This window comes from Neltuma alba, unplaced genomic scaffold (assembly GCF_004799145.2).
Source record: "Neltuma alba isolate B1F8T4 unplaced genomic scaffold, ASM479914v2 tig00010352_pilon, whole genome shotgun sequence".
NCBI lineage: Eukaryota > Viridiplantae > Streptophyta > Magnoliopsida > Fabales > Fabaceae > Neltuma > Neltuma alba.
Window position 1 is genome coordinate 247,984 of NW_021635261.1, and position 24,123 is coordinate 272,106.

At 32.9% G+C, this 24,123-nt stretch overlaps 1 long non-coding RNA gene across 1 annotated transcript; it reads right to left on the reverse strand.

The window, feature by feature from the left end:
- Positions 1 to 22,442: 22,442 nt before the first annotated feature.
- Positions 22,443 to 22,783, reverse strand: LOC114755945 (uncharacterized). Its single transcript, XR_003741378.1, has 2 exons — positions 22,726 to 22,783; positions 22,443 to 22,619 (listed from the first exon to the last, which is right to left on the reverse strand). It is a non-coding gene; the product is annotated as an uncharacterized LOC114755945 (long non-coding RNA).
- Between the last annotated feature and the right edge of the window lie 1,340 nt (positions 22,784 to 24,123).

Here is a 24,123-nt window from a genome sequence, read left to right on the forward strand (position 1 = left end):
CGTGTAGTTAGCCATTTTTAACGTGTTAGCTATCAAAATGAATCTCAGAACATGATCTATGAAGATGGAAAGTTTTGTAATTAAGAACGTTTGGAAACTTAATCAAAACATCACATAAAGGTGACAGTGTCAGTGAATTTACAGCACTGCCCAACATAATATTACATAACCCAAATGTCCACAAATTTTATGGTATGATACCATACTTTTAACCCTCAATTTGCAGCTTTCCCTTGGGTGTTTTAGGTCCTAAAATGTTAGATTGTATTTGGGGAATGAGATTTCATTGAAATCCCAATAGCAAATTAACCAACTATATCATCAACAAGTATCATCAACATGCATAATTATACTAACTACTATTGGTGAACTAGCATGCTTATCATTTGGCAAACTCAATCATGCAAAGGACAAAGCAAGAAAGGGCAAAGAGCAGCCATATTACAATCAAGAAAGTTCATCCACATAATAGCAATTAATCATGCAATAATCAATAATGCCAAGTCAATGTTAGTAGTTAGGTTCAACTTGCTACCTTGCTCTAAACCCTAGCATGGCATTCCACCAAAAAGGGCAGCAAAATTCATTAACTAAACCAAGTAAAAGCAAGAACACAACTTAAATATGACTCTTGCTCCTTAAAGCTTCCACCTTTGTTCTTTATTTTTGAACTTGTTTCCTTTTAACCCTAAAAATTGTTTCTTGACTTATTCCTACATGGATTTTTATGTAGATTCCAAAAATATTCCTAGATTTAAGAAAATAAAATCCCTCCTTTCAGTTGCTCCTGACCGAACCAAGAGGGTTCTTTAACCCAAAAATTACAACTTTGGTTTTAATACTTCCAACACTTGTTCCTTTTGGTTTACCTTACACCATTTTTCATTTTGAGCACCATGAAAGCCTTAAAACATTAAAAAACTCATTCTAAGGTCTATTTACTACCTTGGCCAAAATGGTCCATATGGTACACAACCAAGAAAACACTTCAAAAATCAACTCACAACCACTTGCAACTACTAGGATCTAACATGTTTTGAAGTGTTCTAGCAAGTATGATTAACAAAACTTCTTTCCCCATGTCACACCTTACTTATATAGTACCTTAGCATTCATTTAGACCTATTCCAGACCACTTTAGATGGTCTTAAACTTAAAAATTTCAATTTGGACGTTAATTTTCGGAATATTACTGTTCACTGTCCAGTTTTCAGATTACAGGTCCAACTTTGAAAAATCATAACTAATTCTAGAAAAATCGTATGGAGGTGTTCCAAAATTCTACAGAAAGCTCTTTCAATGATCTTTAAGGGAAAAATATTTAACTGCACTCATCCTCACTGAAAATGTACAGTTTATTGGATTAAGATTACTATTCGTTTGGTAAAATCTGGACATTCCAGATTCTGCGCCTTAACTTTGAAAACTCATATCTCTTTGTATACACATCCAAATGAGGTGATTTACCACTAATTTTGAAGCTTGGGATGTGCACTATAAGTCTACCAAATCTCGTGATTTAACTCATTCATTTGATAGGTCAAACTGAAGCTCAAAACTAACTGCTTCAGGACCTACGTTTTATCCTTTAATATCTCCTTACTTTAATTCTTTTTATTTCTTTGACATACATAGCATGGGCTTAATCTTTCTCATTCATACTCATATACTTTCATTCATACCATAAACATCCTAAGCATATACATTGAAGTAATGGCATTCATAACATAATTTACAGCATAGGAGAATTATACATTGAATATTAATATCATTCATTTGCATTAATAATTCTCCACTTCTTCTCCTTGCTTCTCATGCCATTAGTGCCCATCATTGATTGACCTAAATGGTTGGTTAGGGAGGGGGTGAGATTCGGGGAAATCTCAGTAGCAAACAATACCATATTAATCATGCTAAATGGATGCTCATGCACTACACGCAACTTGTTTATTCTCTTGTTAATTAGTGACATACTAGCATGCTCAAAGCTAACTTCTTGATGCATGGTCATGGAGACATAATCTACTAATCATGAATAGCAATTATAGCAGCTAAAACATGTCACAATAACATTCAATAACATGTACACGGCAACACACAAGCATACCACATCAAGCAATGACAATAGGTAAGTTCACTACCTTGCACCTCAAGCCTTCCTCTTACTTTTCCTTTGACTCCCTTGACTTTCCAATCATGTTAGCTTTCGGTCAACATCATCAAACATCCTCTTGGATGTTCCAAAGGTCCTAAACATAGTCATAATGATCATATAATCTATTAGGACCACTAGATTACATAAAGTTCAAAGCTAGCTCTCTTGAACCTCAACCCTTTCTCTTGCTCTTAGGGTTTTCTTTCTAACTTCTCTAACATAAATCTTATCATTTCCCATCCTTAAGATCCATTTCTTATCAACTAGGACCATTATAGATGGCTTTGGATTCGAGAATATCAAATCTGGAAATTTTGGTTCGCGGGTACTGTTCACGCAGAATCTCCAGAATTTTTAATCAACTTTCAAAATTTATAATTAAATCTAAAAAAATCCAAATTGAGTGCTTCCAAGTCTCACTGAAATATAATTAAGTTAAATTTAAAGGAAAAATAGTTTTAGGAACCAATTCTATGCTGAACAGCACCGGAATTGTACGGAACTCGACACTCTTCTAAAAGTTCAACACTGTTTCCAGATTTCAATCTCTAACTTTGAAAAATCACCATAAATCGTACACATATCCAAATGAAGTGTTCTACCCATGAATTTAAATCTTACAGAGTGTACTTTAAGCATGCAAAATTTGAGAATCAGATATGTACAGTAACTAATTTAAAATAGGCATCAAATCAGCACGTAATTCTTCCAATTTCCACATAGATCCACTTGATATAACCTTTAATCCATGTGTTTTAGCTAGATCTAACATCAAAATCATCCTCCCCTAAGCTTATGTCAATTCGGCCAGCACCTCCTCTTAGGGGATCTCACATTTTTCAACCATAAAACCAAAGATTCAAAGCAATAAACAAGAGGAAACAACTTACTAACCTCAGATCTAAACTCGGTTGATCAAAGTAGGTGTCTTCCTCTTGATTTAAGCTTCAAGAATCAAAATTGCAAGAATTTCCCCTTATGTTCATCAGCTTGGCCGAAATGGGGGGAGGGAGAGTGCCTATTTATAGCCAAAAAGTTGGCTTGAATGGACCAAAACGCCCTTGGTAGCTAGAAGAAGGAGTAAGGGCAATTTTGGAAGTTCAAGTGGACTTTTGCATCATCATTGCATCACCTTATTACATCATGCTTACCTAATTCTTCTAGAAGGTGCCAAGTGTCATAAAAGTGGTGGAGGAAAAGGGAGATCAAATCCTAGCCATTGGATCAAACTTGTTTCATAAGCTTCCTCCGAATTTACTTGGCCCACGTTTTTCCGGCTTTCTTTATGGCCTCCCGGAGTTTAGAAAATTCTTCTGTCTACTCCATAAATTCCCCTTCATTCTAGAGAATATCTATGAATTTTCTCAGGCCATAACACTTCCTTTAAGCCTTGTATAAAAATTGTTTACTAAAATACCCTTTTATCGGCAAAACCGGCTCTTTAATTTATTAAAGCCACTCCACTGGACTTTTGGTTGCGGGACTAATTTTATAAATTAGTACAACCTTCCAACCATTTAATCTCATTTTTGTATATATTTTTTTAGGTCTCTTGCTATTTTAAATAATTACCTCAAATGGTATACTTTTTACTGGCCATAACCTCATAAATTCCATTTAAGCCGCCTCAGGGGTATTTTTGTCATTTCTCTTCCCAGAAGAGTCTTAGAATATTATTTTCCATTTTTTGAGATTTTTCTTAGAATTTTCTATACCCTCTTCCATTTTTACCCCTGTTGGTCATAACTTTCGGAATTTACATTTTAGTCCCTGCTTGGACTTAACTTCATATAATCCTCTCTTTGAGGTTTCTAACTTAACCTTTGGCCTGTGTCTAGTCTCTTTTCTCTTTCTAGGCCCTCGAGACTTTATTGGAGTCTCTGACCTTGATTATACTGAAGCCCCTGAAAAACTTTTATTTTACAGTTTAGTCCCTGAAACTGGTTTGACTTCCTTTCTCATCTTTGAGACTTCTACTCAAAAGGGGTCTGGTAGCCTATCCAATTCAGACTACTTTTAATGCTTCTAGGCCCAAAAGTCTGGATATTACACCCCACATGAGAAGCATTTAGTCCAGCACCCAAAGAAGAGAGGAAACAGAAATTTTCAACCATACAAAGAAAGAAAACAAGGCAAGGATCCATGTAGAACCAAGAACTAACCTTGAATCCTTGGTTGTATAATCAAGTTGGTAGCATTTCCCTTGATTTCCCTTTGAACTCCCTCTTTTCTCTCTTGGTTCCCTCTTGCATGAAATAACATCTGAATATTAGGGGAGATGAGTTTGTTTAATGAGCCAAAATATCTCAACCACCATCATAAATGAAATTCCAAGTGTCATTACCCTCTTTAATCTTTCTCTTTCATAATTAACTAAATCCAAATGAAATTAATTACCAAAAGTTAAAATCCTCTCCATTTGAAGAATGACACTTGACAAGTTCAAATTGTCTCTATTAAGGCTTGATGCATGGCTAATTGTAAACTATTTGAATTGCAAGACTCTAGTCTTATCAGTGCACTTTGACTCCGGGTTCAATTTCGTTTCTATAATTACAGTATTTTAGCCTCTGTAATTATTTTCTATTAGATCCCTAATTTATTCTCCTTATTTTTATCTTTCCAAATTGCCCTCTTTGTCTCAAATTTAATTTCCCAATAACTAAATAAAAAGGAAAACTAAATTCCTTCTTTTTATTGATTTTTCCACTTTTCAAAGGTATTGGGAAAAATCTTGGATACTTGAGGGTCTTCATTTAATTCCATAATCTCTTATAATTCCTTGGGATATCATAGGAATTTTCTTATAATTTTATTCCCCTTAAAAATATTTATTTGGAATTTTCCAAATAAAATCCCTTAAATTGGCCTAAATCACCCTTAAATTCTTTTGTAATTTCTCTAAGGGTAATTTGGTCATAAAACTAATTTTATAATCTCATATAATTCTCAAAGGATATTATCCTTATTTTTTCTTAATTTTCTAAGGCTCAAAAATATTATTCCATAATTATATTTGACCAATTTTCCTTAATTAGTCAAATTTGCATAATTGGCTTAGAAAATCATAATAATTATTTTCCGTCAAAATTCTTCTAATTCTCCTTATCATTTTGGCTCTTAATTATTTAGGAATATTTTTTATTCCTAATTACCATAGTACTGGATGTGACACAAGAGATGCAGTATAGTAGTGTAATCCGCGTCGTATCACTTTTGGGAGCCTTTATTGATGACCTAAGCTAGACTAAATGCCATACAATGCAATGAAATGTGGTTTTAGGTTTTAAGATTAAATTGAAATGTAACTAAACTATGTGCAATGGAAATAAATCTAAGCTACTGTATTTTTGATGTTTTTGATAAGTTGATGATGGAATGGAAATGGATGATAGGAAACCTCTTGAAAATGGTTTTAATGGCAATCATAGTTTACTTAAGATACTAGGAGTTTCATAAAATCATTAGGTTTTCTAGAATGACAACCTCAATGACTCATTGAGTCCAATGTTTAAATAAATGAACTTCATTAATGAAAACATTATTAAGTTCTCTTAATGTGTAATTTGAGAATAATCATACAATTGGTTCATTGCAACTCAATATCAAAACATGACCATGGAAGATAAGAGAGAATCAAGAGAGTTACAAAGAAATATATATGTGACTACATATATTGAAGTACAAAATTCAACATCAACCAATCTAAACTACAAACGTAAATCATTAACCAATGATTACAATAACAATCCCAAGTTCCTAACTAAGAATTTACAACTCCTAGACCTAGAAAGCTATAAATTATAGCTAAAAATTTGAAAATGAAACTAAACTCCCCTTTAAAGTCTAGAAACTCATGCCACTCCACCATTCTTCAAGAGTTGATAAACCTTAGCCCTCCATAGCTTCAAGAAAAGCTCCAACTGAAGTGAATCTATCAGCCATGGTAGCTGAGAGTGGAAAGAAATGAGATAGAGTGAAGGAAAGGTGAAAAAAATGGATAGGGAAGAAGATGGAGGTGGAGAGGCAAGAAGATGAGAGAATAGAGATGTTAGAGATGAGAGAATAGAGGTGTTAGAGATGAGAGAATGGAGTGATTGGTTGAAAATAGGGTTTCTAAGAGTTTTAGGGGTCAATCTGGGTCAGATCATATGAGTAGAGGGTCTATTTTTGTGTTTTGGATCTGAATCTGACGTTACAGATATGAAGGATTTAGCCATGGTGAACTCAAAAGTTTGCCGCAGTGAACTATTCTAGAAAGAAACTTCAATAAAATTCTAAGAGTTTGCCATGGCAAACTATTCCAGAATAGTCATTGATGCAGATCTTCAGACTTTTTTCCAAGTACAGTATTTTCTTGGCCGCAACCAACTATTCCAGATTCAATATTTTGACTTCTCATGTTATGCAATGCTTTGGTCTTCAATCTTGGCTCTAATTCTCAAGTGTCCTATAATGAAAAGCAACAATTTGAAGCATCAATTGTCCTAGAAATCAATTGAATACAATTAATAACTAAGTATGACAATTTTACCCTAAAAAAGACACTAATTCAAAGTAAGGACTCTTAATCTAAATTAAGCACAATTATCATCAAAAGGAGCCTAAATCTATGATAAAAGCCCTTAAAATGATATGAAATAACATAGAACAATTGGGTTCAATCATAAGCTCGCCAGGATAATTGTCACTCTATATCAGGATCTTGTAGGCTTTTATATTATTCATATCACCTCCTCTCACATGATTCTGAATCCCCAAAAACTCAATCAACTTTGCAGGAGTGAGATTGAAGGTTTTGCCTCTAAGTTTTGTTCTAAGATAATCATTCAGCAGATTATCTTATTCATCATATTCCTCAATAGATTCCATATTATGGTAGAATTTCTTGACTACTTCAGGACAGTACTCGCCACCAATATTTAACCAATTTGAATAGTATTCTAGAGGGTCACTTAAGTCCAACTGATTTTTCTCATTGTTCTTCAAACTATCCAAATTCACAGAGACCACGAGACACAGCTTCTGAGTAGCAACATCAAACTTAAACTTACTCATATTTACATCCTTATCTAGATTCCCTACTAAAAACTTAGATGGTTTAGATGGGATACCTTATAAACTAAAAATGATTGATCAAGTTATCGATCAATGCATGATTGATCACGTGTTTGATAAATATGAAGAACAAATAAGAACACTAAGAGCAATTATCGATCAAGTTATCGGGAAATGAATAATTGATCACGTTATTGATAAATATTGAGTAAAAGTCATACTTGTACTGTTTTATTGATCATTCAATTGATTAACAGTTGTTTGGTCAATTTATCAATAATTCTTACCCATTTGACTAATTTGACTGAGAGTCCCATTCTACTATTGATCGATATATTGATCGATAATTGAGTAATCAATCAGGTTATTGATAATTTTGCTTCCATCATCTCTGGTCAGTTTCATTTGTCTTGTTTATCAAGGGGTTAATCCATAATTTAGGTTATCAATAAGGTGATTGATAAATTAGGCTATCTTTAATACATGGTTATTGATGCCTTTATTGATCACACCCTACTCTGTTCACCTCTGTTTTTCAGTGTCTGAATAGAGCTTCCTGTAAAACAAATTTTTGTCCATTCTGACGCTTAAGTTAGTCTTCTAATCATCAAAACTTTAAATCTAAATGCTCAAACTAAAGAAGTGGTGTGAGATTTCTTACAACTCATTGGGATTTACCATTCCCAATTCTCTTCTAAAGTAATTGAATTTTTGTTGATTAAGAGCCTTCATGAATATGTTTGGTATCTGGTATTCAGTAGGAATAAATTCTACCTTCACATCTTTCTTTTGAACATGGTCCTGAATGAAGTGATGTCGAACATCAATGTGCTTGGTTTGGGCATGATGAACTGGATTCTTGAACAAACTTCTTATGTTGTCGCACAGGATTGGGATTTCCTTCAAGTTGATTCCCAAATCTTGCAGTTGTTGCTTTAACCATAGGATTTGAGCACAACAGCTGGCAGTGGCAACATATTTTGATTCTATAGAGGATATAGCCATAGTGTTTTACTTTTTCCTTCACCATGGGACAAGGCATCCTCCTAGAAATTGACATTATCTACTGGTACTCTTCCTATCTACTTTATAACCTCCATGATCAGCATCTGAATATCCCATTAGATATTCTGCTCTTTTCTTTGGATACCAGATTCCCAGATTTGGTGTCGACAAGATATCTGAGAATTCTCTTGACGGCTTCTTCATGTGATTCCTTAGGAGCTTATTGGTATCTGGTACATATTCCCACACTAAATTGAATGTCTAGTCTGCTTGCTGTGAGATAGAGTAGTGATCCAATCATTCCTTTATATTTGGTCAAATTCATGTCTTTGCCTTTCTCGTTTGCATCTAGTAATATGGTTGAACTCATGGGAGTCTTTATACTCTTTGCATTTTCCAACCCATATTTCTTTAGCAGCTCTTTAAGATATTTTATCTGGGATATGAATATACCGTTTTTCTTCTATTTGATCTACAGTCTCAGAAAGAAATTTAATTCACCTATCATTGACATCTCAAATTCACCCTGTGTTAACTTAGCAAACTCCTGGCAAAGATCCTTATTAGTAGCCTCGAATATAATATCATCTACATAAATTTGAATAATTAAGAGTTCTTTTCTATTTCTTTTAATAAAAAGTGTAGTGTCTACTTTGCCTCTAAGAAAGGTGCTTTTTTTAAACCATATAGATCCTTTTTTCAGTTTGTAAATGTGATCAGGAAAATTTGAATCTTCAAAACTAGGAGGTTGTTCAATGAAAACTTCTTCCATAATATAACTGTTCAAAAATGTACTTTTAACATCCATTTGATATAGTTTAAAATCTTTTATATAGGTAAAGGCTAAGAGTACTCATATGGCTTATAATTTAGCTACTGGAGTATATGTTTCCTCATAATCAATACCTTCTTCATGATTATAGCCCTTAGCCATTAATCTGGCTTTGTTTCTGACGATTTATGCAAATTTATCGAGCTCATTTTTTAATACCCATTTGGTGCCTGTGACTGGATGGTCATTAGGTGGGGGTACTAAATCCTAAACTTGATTTCTCTCAAATTGGTTCAGCTTTTCCTATATTGTTGCTATCCAAAATTCATTGGACAGAGCTTCATCAATATTGGTTGGTTCAATGTGTAAAATAAATATAGAGAAACATACTTTATTGAACACTTGTCTCCAAGTTTTAACCCCTTCATTGACTTTACCAATGACTTGTTCCAGAGGATGGTTCCTGTTATGTCTCCACATTTTAGGCTGATCTAGATTTTCTTAAGAAAGAGGTTCATTTGAAACATCTTGATTTTTAACAGTTTCTTCAAAAGACATTTTGTTTAAAGGTTTGTTCAAATTCAGTTTTTCAAAGGTTTGAATGATCTTAGTGTCATTATCTAGAGCTTTTGAAATTGACTCGGTTTCAGCAAACACAACATGAATTGATTCTTTAATAGTACAGGTTCTTTTATTAAAAACTCTATATGCTTTACTATGATTAGAATATCCCAGAAACGAAACTTTATTAGCTTTAGGATCAAATTTACTAAGATTTTATTTGTTGTTGTTGTGGATATAACATTTACTTTCGAAGATCTTTAGATGGGTCAGGTTAGGCTTTCTTTCCTTATGCAACTCATACGAAGTCTTCCTGAGCAGCATTCTGATGTAAGCTTTGTTGGAGATATATCAAGCCGTGCTCATTACTTCAACCAAGAATACTAGAAGGAGACCGTTAGAGTTTGAGGTTCGTGATCACGCTTTTGTCAAAGTGTTTCCAATGATGGGAGTTGGTCAATTCCTAAAGACTAAGAAATTGAGTTCGAACTACGTTGGACCGTTTCAAATTTTGTCCAAAGCTAAACCAGTAGCTTATAAGTTAGCCCTTCCCCCAAATTTAAGTCAAATTTAGGATGTCTTCCATGTCTCCCAATTAAGGAAGCTACATGGGAGATGGAGACTGAAACAAAGGAAAAGTATCTTGAACTTTTCCATTAAGGTACACTTTAAATTTTGAGGATGAAATTTATTTAGAGGGGGTAAAATGTCACATCTGGTAATCTGGTATTTAGGAGTAAGGATATTCCTAAACAATTAATGACAAAAAAACAATAAGGAGAAATAGAAGAATTTTGGTGGAAAATAATTATTATGATTTTCCAAGTCAATTATGGAAGTTTGATTAATTAAGGAAAATTGGTCAAAATTAATTATGGAGAAAATATTTTCAAGCCTCAGAAAATAAGAAAAAATAATGATAATATTCCTTGAGAATTATATGAGGTTGTACAATTGGTTTTATGACCAAATTATCCTTGAAAAAATTACAAAGGAATTTAAGAGTGATCTAGGCTAATTTAAGGTCTTTTATTTGGAAAATTCCAAATAAATATTTTTAAGGAGAATAAAATATCAAGAAAATTACTATGATATCCCAAAAAATTATAAGAGATTATGAAATTAAAAGTACACTCTCAAATATCCAAGATTTTTCCTAATTCATGTACCAAGTGGGAAAATCACTAATAAAAAGAAAATTAGTTTTCCTTCTTATTTAATTAATAGAATTTGAAATTGAGACAAAAAGGGCATTTTGGAAAGAGAAAAATAAAGAGAATAAATTATGGATCTGATAGAAAATAATTACAGAGGCCAGAGTACTGTAATTATAGAAAAGAAATTAAACCTGAAGTGAAAGTGCACTGATAAAGCGAAGACTAGAGTCTTGCACTTCATTTGGCCCATATTTTGCCACTTGTCGAGCCCCTAATAGAGGGTTTTGTAAAGTTGCTAAGTGTCAAGCCTTAAATGGAAAGGATTTTAACTTCTGGTAATTAATTTCATTTGGATTTAGTTAATTAAGAAAGAGATTGCAAGGTTAAGTAGGGGATTGACACTTGGACTTTCATTAGATGTGGTAGATGAGATATTTTAGGCATTAAAGATAGCTTATCATCCCCCATCTTCAGATGTGACTTTCAGCCAAGAGGAAGGAGAAAGTGATCTTCTATATTTGTGAGCTCAAGCAAGGAGAAAGCAACCACACTTGATCAAGTAAGCTTGGAGTTAAGGTTAGTGGTTGGTTCTATGATATTTCTTGCTTGATTCTCTTGAGTTAGATGGTTGAAATATTTGGTTCTTCCCTTTTTATTATGCTAGCCAAAATGAATATAGAGAAGGGAGGGAAGTTTTGGTTGCTAGACATAGTTAAAACACCTTAAATCATGGTTGTTTCAAGCAGTTTAAGTTGTTATTGGAAGTTTTTCATGGTTGCTTTACTACAGGTTCAGTTTAGCCAAGATGAGAACTCTAACCTAGGATGATATTTTCAAAGTTTTGATGCTTCCATGATGTTTAAAAAGGAAATTAGTGTAGGATAAACCTAAAGGACAAGTGTTGGAAGCATAAAAATTAAAGTTGTAATTTTTGGACAATGAACCCTAAGTGTTTAGTCAATTTGGATCTTAAGGAAGGAGATTTCTTTTCTTAAATCCAAGTACATATTTGGAATCTACATGAAAAATCATATAGAAATGAACCAAGAAAGAATTTGTAGGGTTTAAAGAAACAAAGCTCCAAAATCAAAGACTAAAGATTAAAAAGGTTACTTTAGTTTTGCTATTGATTTTTGTGTGGTTTGATTTGCAATGTTATTGCCCTTTTTATGGATTGTGATGTTAGCATTTGATATTTCTGGAGGAGAGGAAGAAGATCAAAGAAGCAAAGAGCTTTTGGATCAAGGTAGCAAGATTTAATTAACTATTAATGTTAACTTTGCATTGTTTATTGTTGCATGAATGCTTGCTATCATGTGGTTGAACTATGATGATTGTGATGTGGTTGCTCCTTGCAATTGTTGCCTTGGCCTTGCATGTTGAGTTTTCCTATTTATAAGAAGATTAGTTCTCATATGGTAGCTAACGTGGAAATGCTTTAATGATGATGCATGTGGATGTTATGGTTGATTATTCTTGCTATTGGGATTTCATTGAAATCTCACCCTCCCAGAAATAATCCAACATTTTAGGGCTTGAATCATCTAAAGGGAAGCTGCCAATACAAGGGTAAATGTGGTGGTGGAACCATGGGAAACAATTTTGTTTTGCTTATGTATAAGTATGCGTGATTGATGTTGTAACCCTAACTAAATTGTCAACTTGGAGCTACGTTTTGACTAAGTTCCTAGATGTTTTAAGTCATGAAATTTGGCATGCTTGTAGATCACGTCCTAAGCTTCAATTTGATGGGTAGCACGTTAAAAATGGACAAGTGTGGCATTTTTAATGATTTTTCAAATTTAAGGTTCAAAATCTAAAAAAAAAAAGATTTTTACCAAAATGACAGTGTTGACTTCCACAAAAACTTGGCACATTCTCAAATGGAATTGGTTCACAAGATTATTTTTCCTTGAAAGAGCATTCAAAGAGCTTTTTCACAAAATTTTGAACCACTCTGTTTTAAGTTTTTTACATTAAGTTATGATTTTTCGAAATTGGTACAAGAAACTGGATTTTACCATATGAATAGTAAAAATCTAAAAACTAGCATCCTCAACGTATTTTTGAGCACAAGACCATCCAATGTAACCTAAAATGGTTCTAATTGCACTATAAGTAAATCTAATACTAAGGTATAATAGATAGATCTCTAAAAATTACTAATTAAGACTCTTGGAAAAGCTTGAGACATCTGCTTTTCAATGCAAAAGGAATAATTCAAAAATATTATCATTTGGTTCATAAAAAGGATGATTAAAAAAAAAAAAAACAACTCAACATTTTACAGGTAACAAGGTAACCTAAGTTCAAAAGTTTATAATTAATTCTATACATTTTCAAAATTTGTAAATTAACATTCACTAAGAAGGCTGAAATCTCTACTTTCAAATACAAAAAGAATCATTGAGAATTATTATTGTTTGACTCTTTAAAATATCTAAATTCTTAGACTATTCTGAAAAGTCTAAAAGATTTGGCTTTCAATCATTATCATTTGTTATTTTCTGTCTCAAATAACTTCAAACAACAATATTCTCTTTTATTCACACACAATTCAAGGCTTAATCATTTAGGTTTCCTCCCAAATCATGCCTAAACATTACCACGTCTTGGCTTAGAATTTAAGGATGTTGCATCTTGAAGTTACTCTAAAATGGTTAAGTCTTAGGGAATGGTTGTTACAGCTCTTGAGTAAAAATTTTTGGAACTAGTCTGCACATTAACCCTCAAAGATTTAATTAGGTTAGTTATTTATAGAAACTGTTTGTTGGTTTCTCTAAAGCACCCTTTTTAATTACTACCTTTATAGGATTTAGGTAATGAGTTTTACTTTGCTCCTAAATATAAGATCTTAATTTACTTTGTCTTTTAAATTTATTATTATTTTTCCAAAGTACCCTGTTGATCATACATAGTAAAGGGGTTTTCATCAAGCAGCAGTAACATGCATATGATTAGAAATTGTATTATGCAAATTCGTAGCAGTTTAGCAAAAAACTGATACAAATTATGCACTTTATAGCAGTTTCTGGCACCGTTGCAAATATGGTTTTTTTTTTTTTGTAGTGTAAATTTTCTAAAACCCTAGTGTACTTTCTTCTTCTCTAGAAATATGGAAATCCCAGTCTGATACTCTCTAATTAATGGAGGATTTTGCTTATTCAGATGACCTTTTTAGATTTTGAAGTTTTAGGTGTTATTTTGGTGGTATTTTTCTAATGTTTCCTAATTGAGTTCCTCACAAAATTGTATTTTGAAATTTGATTGACCATAATTAAATTACTTTTCAATTAAATTCCTCACATATGTGCATATATGTCTCAGACTATTGTAAACAAAACCGTTATCATTAATATCTTTCCATGAAACTATCGAAATGGAAGATAAATTTATAAAAAGTTTAATTGAAAACTATTATTTTCTTTGGGAGAAAGTATTAAAAAGACAGGTTCATAAGTGATTTTATTAAAAAAAAAATTCAATGTCACCCAAACCATAATAGCATCTGTCAACTTTTTCCGAAAAGATAAATGTACGTATACTTCTAGTATTATGGGTAATGAATAATTTAGATAAAAAACAATTAAGTTGATTCTTCTCAAATTTAAGCAACAAATAATTAAATCCTCTATTGAAACTAAGAAATGTACGCCTATGAAAATTATCTATTATAAAACTCTAACAAAATTTGAGTGGATAAGGGAGGGCAATTGAGAAGAACAAACAAAACAAGATAAGAGAAAACGGGTTAAACTTTCTTTTATACATATATAATACAGAAATTCACATAAGCAATTTATATCATATATAAATAACCTCTTTACAACCTTTGAAACTCTCTCCCATCCCGCTTGTCATTACTACGGGAATTGCTTTTGGTTCTTTTTTTTGGCTACTACGTTAATAAATCTCTTGAACGGTTTTATTTATGCAAATAACTCAAACTAATCAATTTTATACTCTCTTAAGTTTTATTTTCAACCATATAACCCCCTCAGACGTTCAGTTATTTGCATTTAAACCCCATAAGTCTCAAGTTATTAAATTTGCAGATAAACAATGAATAGAACTCATATTATATGAAAATTATCTCACTACTATAAAAAACCTATTTTACGGCAATTAAATTAGGTTTTTTATGATGGTTTTAGAGGCATGGTGATTACTAGTAACGCTAACAACTAAGGATGTCATGGTGGCTAGGGTTTTTAGAAAATAACCGTTGCGTGTTATCAAAAAAAAGAAAGTAACCATTGTGGAAAGGCTATAAATGGCATTATGAGGCTCACTTTCCACGGTAGTTATTTAATTAACCGCAGTAAAAAGTTATAAATTTTTTATATATAAATTTGTTTTAATTTGTATACAACCTTCATGTAATACCAAATAAATAAAAAATCCAACTAGCAAAATAAACTAAAATAATGCAAAACCAATTCAAAGCTAAAACACGGTTGCAATAAACTATAATTCAATTAAAATGCAATGAATTCAATGCTAAAAGTCAAATCTAACATTAAGATAACTAAAGTTTCAATCCTAATTCAACTAAATCTAACAATCAATAACTTAACCAATCCATAGTTCAACTAAACCTAATAAACAATGAACTAACAAAACCTATATTCAACTATCATTACCAAAATTTTGAACTTCAGCTACACTAAATATTTATCAACCCATATTCTCAAGTAATGTTCTTGACCAAACATCCCTTATGAGTTGATTTCATTAGGTTCATATTCTACACTATCCCAAAATGCCTATGAATTAAAAGGAACAAAGTCATTAGTCACAATATAACTTCTATTTATCTCATCTAATTTCTCAGTAAGCCCTGTCTCAATAATATTATGCATATAGTGGATCACATAATATTCGCATAACTAACAAAATGAAAAATAGAATTAAATATATTAGAAAATATTTAACTTTATTATCTTAAAAATTTATAAACATAAAACTTAGCTCAAAACAACTTACTTTTGGGAGAATCCATGTTGTTGGTACCTTTTTCTTCTTAGTTAGTACTCCTCTGGTTCGATTTATAGGGCAGAGATAGAGAAGACATATTTTGGTCCTATTTATAGGGCATTGAGAGAATTGTTTTCTATGGATGTACAATTTCACCCTTCATTTATTATTGTGTTGACTTTGTTTACATGAGATATAGTGTTTATAAATAGGGATAAAGTTGGAAAGTTTTTGAATTTTAAATGAGAGTTAATGAAGTTTAGGCTTTTTCTTAGTCTATGTGAAACATGTTGGAAGTGACTTATAAATAGGACTAGAGGAGTACATTGAATCCTTGAAATGCCCTATCAATAATTAGGGAAAAAAATAATATTATAACACATTATTGTAAACTCTATACCTAGTAAATTTATAAACATAAATTCACATCTTAATAGCATCTTTGATTTGCCTTTTAGCGCTCTATAGAGGGAATCAAACCAGTAGACAACGTTATCCAATGATAACTATAAAATACAAATCATGCTAATTATAATTCTGTATATGTAATATGTGTGTGTCCCAAATACAATCATATAGTTACCTTTCAATGTAACGTGCAAAATATATTGTCTTCTTAGTCTCAGCTATTATGGTCATCATGTATACCGACTTCGCTTCCAAACTATTTAATGTTCCCTGCACTTTTTGCAAACACATGAAACCATATGTGCCTTCATTTCCTTGTTTCATGTATATGTAACTAAAATGTTAGTTATTCAAATGTGAAAAATGTTAGGGCATGTATAACTATAACATAAAATAAGAAAATGATATTGTAACTTATAAAATGGCCAGTTCATGAAAACTGCATCCAGCTCCTGAAAGTTGAGGAACTCAACAAGATCCTCCTTATCGATGTTAAAGTCATATATTAATTTTAAACCCATAATCCCTAGCAACATATTAAAACTAAGTAGCTGCTCTATTTCTTGCACCATGAAATTAAGCAACACTGAACTTCCAAATCTAATTGCAATATTGGTATTAAGGGGCTTGAGAATAAGAATTGCGTTCTTTACTGCCTTTTTTATTGTCGCCTTATTCGCCATTTCTACTAGTTTTCCAACAAGTCTTTTTAGCCACAGAATGAAACTTCCTTTAGCCTAGGCCATTAATTGAATATCATCAGTAGGGTTAGGCACTCGTGTACTACCTTGATAGACTTTATCCACTATCACTCTCACTTCGTCATTTAGAACTTTTTTGCTATGGACTGTTGAGCCCTTAAATACTCAACTATTAGCGATGAGGTGAGAGTTATCAATGCCTATATAGAGAACACAGGGTAGTCCATTATCTTAGGTATTGTCAAGGCTAGGTTAGATGGTGTCAGCTGTAGAGTCTGATTGTTACTACCCTACCCACTTTTAACCATAGATGAATCTTGAAATGCGAAAAGAAATTACTTAAGACAAATTAAATAAACTTAAATGGATTAAATAACCCTTGAAAATTATGAATATTACCTATGATGGTTCAGATACTCAAGGCATTTAAAATCCAGTTGTGCCTATCATTATCATAGCTTATTAAACTACTCTACGAATGACTTGTTATGCTCATTAGCTAGCTGCATATCATTCTTTCTAGGGTTCATGTTTCTCAGCATATTCTTGTGAGCATCCATGTAAGAAAAAACTTCATTCATATTGTTTAAGATGTATAGATGTGCTTGCATCACCACTTCATGAGACATAGACTTTACTGTGACACCCCATTTTCCCTTACTTCTCCCTTGAACATGTCAAGTTAGGGAAGTCTAACTAGTTTAACCCATCCCATTAAGATATGCATTAAAAAACTCAACAACCTCATCAGCTATATATCTCTTAATATCACAACTTACTATCGGATCCACTTAGGGTTTAATTAAAACCATTTTAGACCACCTTGGATGGTCTTGGGCTCAAAAATCCATGAAAAACACTGATTTTCGGATTTTTACTGTTCATCGGATAAAAATCCAGTTTTCTGGCCCAACTTCAAAAATTTATAACTTAATCTAGAAAAATCAAAATGGAGTGGTTCAAAATTCTATAAAAATATCTTTGAATCCTCTTTCAAGGAAAAATAAGCTTATGAAACCAATTCCATTTGAAAAAGTGTCAGGTTTTTGTGAAATTCACCTCTGTCTATTTGGCAAAAATCCTTTTTTCAGGTTCTGAACCTTAACTTTGAAAAATCATTAAAAATCATGTAGTTGGCCATTTTTAACATGTTATCTATCGATTTGAAGCTCAGGATGTGAAATTTAAGTATACCAAATTTAGTGCAGGAATTCACTTAGTAACTAAATAAAACGTGGCTCTAAACTGACATCTTGCTTAGGAATTACAGTACCAACCATAGATACTTATACATAACCAAATGTCCACAAATTTTTTTGGTGTGACACCATAATTTAGCCTCCAATCTGCAGCTTGCTCTTGGGAGTTTCAGGCCCTAAAATGTTAGATTATATTTGGGGGATGAGATTTTAAGAAATCCCAGTAGTAAGATCAATCAGCCAAAACATTAACATGCATCAATTACAAGCATTTCAACCTTTTGCTATTAATAGGGAACTACTTTACCTCATACATGTAGCACTCTAACATGCAATAGCCAAGGCACATAAAGCAAGGAGTATAGCTACACAATCATCATCATCATCATCATTTAGTTCAACCACATAATAGCACATGAAATTGCATAGCAATCAATGCAACACTCAACATTAAGGTCAATTAAATCTTACTGCCTTAATCCAATGCTCTTTGATTTTCTTGTTCTTCTTTCTTGCTTCCACAAATGCCAAACCCTAGTATGGCAATTCACAAAAAGGGCAGCAAGAATCAACAACCATTCCTCATAAGAATCAATAACATAACTCAAGTAATTCCTAAACCCCTTAAAGCTTCAATTTTTGTTCTTGAATTTTTAGAGTTGGTTTCCATAAACCTTAAAAATCCCTCTTGACCCATTCCTACATTATTTTTCATGTAGATTCCAAATATCTACTTAGATTTAACAAAATAAAATTCCTTCTTTCAGTTTCAGCTTGGCCGAACCATTAGGGTTCAAAATCCAAAAATTGTAACTTTGATTTTATGGCTTTCAACACTTGTTCTTTAGGTTTACCCTACACCATTTTTCATTTTGAACACAATGGAAGCCTCAAAACTTTGAAAAACACATCCTTGGGTTTTGATCTTGGTTTGGCCGAAATGGAACTCAAGCAACATAGCAAAGGAAACACTTCAAAATTAACTTATAAACTCTTGTAACCACTAGGATCTACCATACTTTGAAGTGTTCTAGCAAGATCTAACAACCAAACTCCCTCCCTTACATAAGAAGCATTTTGGCTAGAACTCAAAGAGGAAGAGAACCAGAAATTTCAACCATACAACTCAAGCAAACAAGGCAAGGAACAACTTAGAACCAAAAACTTACCTTGGATCTCACTTGTATGCTCAAAGTTGATGCCTTTCTCTTGATTTCTCCCTTGAACTCTCTCTTTTCCTCTCAAGCTCCCTCTTGGCCAAAATATGGATTAGATTTAGGGGGAGGATGAGCTCATTCAATGTACCAAAATATCTCACCTACCAACATTAATGAGGAGCCAAGTGTCAAGTGCCTACTCCTTCTTGAATTTTCCCTCTTAATTAACTTAATGACAATTGAAATTAATTTCAAAAGTCAAGATCCTCTCCAATCAAGGCTTGAGATTTGGTAACCTCAAATCCTCTCCATTGGTGGCTTGACAAGTGGTAACTTGTAAGCCAAGTAAAGTGCAAGACTCTACTTCTTGCTTTATCAGTGCACTTTTAATCCGGGTTTAACTTCTTTTCTATAATTACAGTACTCTGACCTCTGTAATTATTTTCTGTCAGATCCATAAATTATTCTTCTCATTTTTATCTTCCTAAATTTTCCTCTTTGTCTCAAATTTAATTTTCCAATAATTAAATAAAAAGGAAAACTATTTTCCTTCTCTTTAGTGATTTTTCCTCTTTTCAAAGGAATTGGGAAAAATCTTGGGTACTTGAGGGTTTTCTTTTAATTCCATAATCTCTTATAATTCCTTGGGATATCATAGGAATTTTCTTGGGATTTTATTTTTCTTAAAATTATTTATTTGGAATTTTCCAAATAAAGGACCTTAAACTAGCTTAAATCGCCCTTAAATCCCTTTATGATTTCTCTAAGGGCAATTTGGTCATAAAACTAATTTTCCAATCCCATATAATTCTCAAGGAACATTGTCCTTATTTTTTCTTAATTTTCTAAGACTTAGCAGGATCAATCATTTTGTTGCAAATAACATTAAAGAACATATAAAGTTTAATAATAGTGCTCCTCCTCACATTAGTTTTTATAATGCCTTGAATAGTCACTGGAAGTAATTATTGCTTGTGCCACTTATGAGACTTTATTGTTGCTATTTTGAAATCTTGCATTAAAACAAGCTTTCTCAAATTAGAAGAATACTCTTATGGCACCTTAATACTATCTCTGGTCCTTAATATAAGATCTCGTTTGACTTTTATTTTGGTCCTAAATATAAGATCCTGATCTACTTTATCTCTCATATTTATCTTTTTTTGGTCCAAAGTAGCCTTTGTAAAAATAGTAGTTCTAACCAATAAACTTGACTAGCAAGGGTATTTTAGGAAAAATAACACTTATTTATTACAAATAACTAACTTAATTTATTTCTTTAATCTACTCAAATTAGTCAACTAGCTCTTATATTTAGGACCAGAGGTAGTACTATTCAAACAACCGCAGAAGGTTGTATTTTCTTCCTTTCACAATATGTCACTGCTGGGTGCAAATAAGCCCTCTTACCCTCTTTTTCTTGTGGGTGTAGCAATTTTCTTATTCCAATTTTAACTACATCCTGTCTCGTATTAATTCCATCCTTAGTCTTTCTACTTATGTGCAAAAGTGTACCAGTAAGGCTCTTACAGGTGTTTTTCTCCACATGCATGACATCTACACCGTGTCTCACTTTTAGACCCTGTCATTGTAGAAGATCTAAGAAGATAGACCTCTTCTTTCATATGTTCCTCTTACCTACAATCTTATGTAACCTATGGTAAAATTGGTGTCGACTAAGACATCTTTTGTGACCAAAGTAGACCATCTTCCTTTCATGCCTAAGTTGTATGTAGTGAGTGTCTTCTTTACATATGGGACACATTTTATACCCTTAACATTGTATCTTAACAATTTTTCATACGTGGAGAAGTCATTTATCATGGTAAAATTCATGCCAGTCTGAAGGTCTTTTGTTTATATGTATTGAACATATCAATACCTTTCTCCCATAGTTTCTTCAAGTCTTTAACAAAGATACCAAGTTATTGTTTTCTAGCTACTTTTAGGCCCAAGAACATCAAAGACAATATGATATACTTTCTTTTCATAGATAAACAATGAAGCAAGTCATAAATTACAAGGAGAACTAACAAAGCAATATGTGTGCTATTGAGATTACCATAAGGATTGATTCTATCCATACAAAGCCCGAGTTGAAGGTTTCTTGGCTCATTATTGACTTGAAAATTTTTTTGATCTATTGTCTTCCATTAAGGAGAATCAAACGAGTGACAAAGTTTTCCATCACACATTTTCTCATCAGAATGCTATCTCAAGTTCTTTGCTTCCGCGGCATTAGTAAACAAACATTTAAACCACAGTATTATTGGAAGACACCACAGCATCTTTAAAGAAGAGCCTTTGGTCATCTTATCACAATCACCACCATTTTTTTTCGCTTTGCATCTTGAAGTGCCATATTTAAGATACTTATTCAACCCTTTATGCTTATGTTTGTATAATATGTAGTCATCAGGGCATGCATGTCTTCTCATACCCTAAACGCATTGGACATAAAATTTTCTTCACCTCGTACATTTCTTTTGAAAGTGAATTTACTTTAACAAGCATGTCACTCAACAACTTAAGCAATTCCATGAAATTAGTATTAGTCAACTATTTCTCACCTTCAAGTTCGTCAACTTCAAGACGATTATCAACTTTATGTAATCATCTTTACACCACTACTACAAAATGAAAAATACTCGACGGTTATTTTGGATCATATTTGACGGTTAAAAACCGTCAACTATACTGGCGTCATATATTTCAACAGCAAATATTTGACGGTTATTAACCGTCAAATATTTAAATCATACTTGACGGTTACTAGAGAAAAACCGCCAATTATTTTGAGATTATACTTGACGGTTCCAAAAACCATCAAGTATTCTGGAATACTTGACGGTTCCAAAAGTGACCGTCAAGTATTATGAAACATACTTGACGGTTATTTTTGAAAAACCGTCAAGTATTATTTAATACTTGACGGTTTTAAAAGTAACCGTCAAGTATGTTAGAATACTTGACGGTTTTAACTAATAACCGTCAAGTATTATTGGTTTTTTTTAAAAAAATTCGTTCTCCTTTGCCAGCAACCCCCTGCAATTTTGAAACCGATAACAAAGGCTCATTCAATAGAATCATACAGGCCAGCATTCAAACCAATTCAGCCATATACATATATGTTAATGAACCGAAAATAATTTACATTATCATATATATACATGAACCAATGAAAACCAACTGTGATATATTAAAATTCTGGCAAGTACAAAAGGTGAACCAATTCCAAAATTAGCCAATTGCCAAAGTTGTGCAATGCCTAAAACTAACCAACAGCCAAAAATGAACCAAAACCAAAATTATATTGAAACCAAAGCTAGCTGTACGTACATACACTGTCTTAATGTACACTTCCCTATCTATGTTGTGCCCACTGACGGAATAAGGCCATCGCCAACTCCTCAACGATTTCTTCCATCTGAGCAGATGAATACACTGTGCAATATGTGTCGGCAAAGTACTGTATGCAACCACAAATTATGACTTAAGTTAGATAGAAATGTAAAGCTACAGTAAGTACAATAATTCTTAAATATATAAATTGAACCTTAACAAATGCATATTACCTGCGTGGGAATTGTGTCAGCATTGTGCAGAATTATCTCCTTCATAAATTTCATCACACAATATCCACAATGGGAGCTCTTGTTGGGCTGACGTGGGCACTGTAAAGAATGGAAAAGGAAATAATATTAGTCAATCATATAAATAAACCATATTTAGTAGAATAGTAAATAATGGTAGTGAATACCTTCACTTTCTTCCACGGGAAGGCATCGTCAAATTGGCCGTTTTTTATCGGGGGGCAGGGTAATGCCTGATTTGTGCGGTATAGCCACAAAGCCCTGAGAAGACAATAAAATTGAATATTAATGATTGTCAAAAATTTGATTGAAGCAAGAAATTAAATTAAATTTAAATAATAGAGATAAATATTGCTTGTTGAACAATGAAACCATAAATGGTCGATTGGTTGGATCCCCATGAAGAGAATCAAGATACCAAATCCTCGGCTTTGTGGGATTGACCACAATCAGCATCCAGTGTCCCCTAAGTATAAGAAAGACAATTAGAACTATTACAAATTATTTTGAAAATGAAAGAATTTAGGAAAGTTTACCCTTGACAATAAGGCGCCAAAAACAAAGTTTGAGCCCCCGGTGTTGCCCTAGAAATGAAGATATCCAACAAGTCTCTGGATAAGTCTTTCTTCATATTAGGTCCGTGGCCAGCAAAAGTGTGGGGGCTGATAATCTTGAACTTGTCATCAAGGCCACCAGGGGCTATGAAGTTCTTGAAAAGATATCTAAATCAACAAACGAAGATATCAATAGAATAAATGTTCAAGTACTTAAGTATTTAGTTAAGGTTTTAACAAATACCTGATATAAAAGTTACAGGTATTTGTGCTGGCCATTCCATGCGTCAGAATCTCTTTCAATACTTCATTTGTGACATAATCTGACGAGGGTCGACCGTATACCTCTGGCTCAAACTCTAGGGGAATCATGAAATCCTCGCCATGTTCTAATCTGGCCCCAATTGCATATTCCTCAAGACATATTCGGAATCTTGATGATACCACTTGAACGGGCTCAGAGGGCTGCTTCTGTGGTGATGATAATGAGTGATCACCCAATAGGCTCTTCTTCCCCTTAGACTGACAAACAGACTGTTAGTAATTAAAATAGAGTTTATTTTAAATCAGCTGAATTTGTAGACCTATACATATATACCTTTGAAGGATGTCCTAATGTAAGAAGACGGCCAGGCCAAGCGACAAAGCTACCCACTGCTTGAGACACTGTCTCTGCATCTGGGGTGAGTATCGGGAGGGCATAATTCGCATCAATAGCAGTGTTTAACTGCACCCTCACATGATCAGCAGGGAGAGGAACATTATGAATTATACTCTCCCCCAGTAAATTGAACATGCGGCCCGTTGCAACAGTGTGATGTTTAGG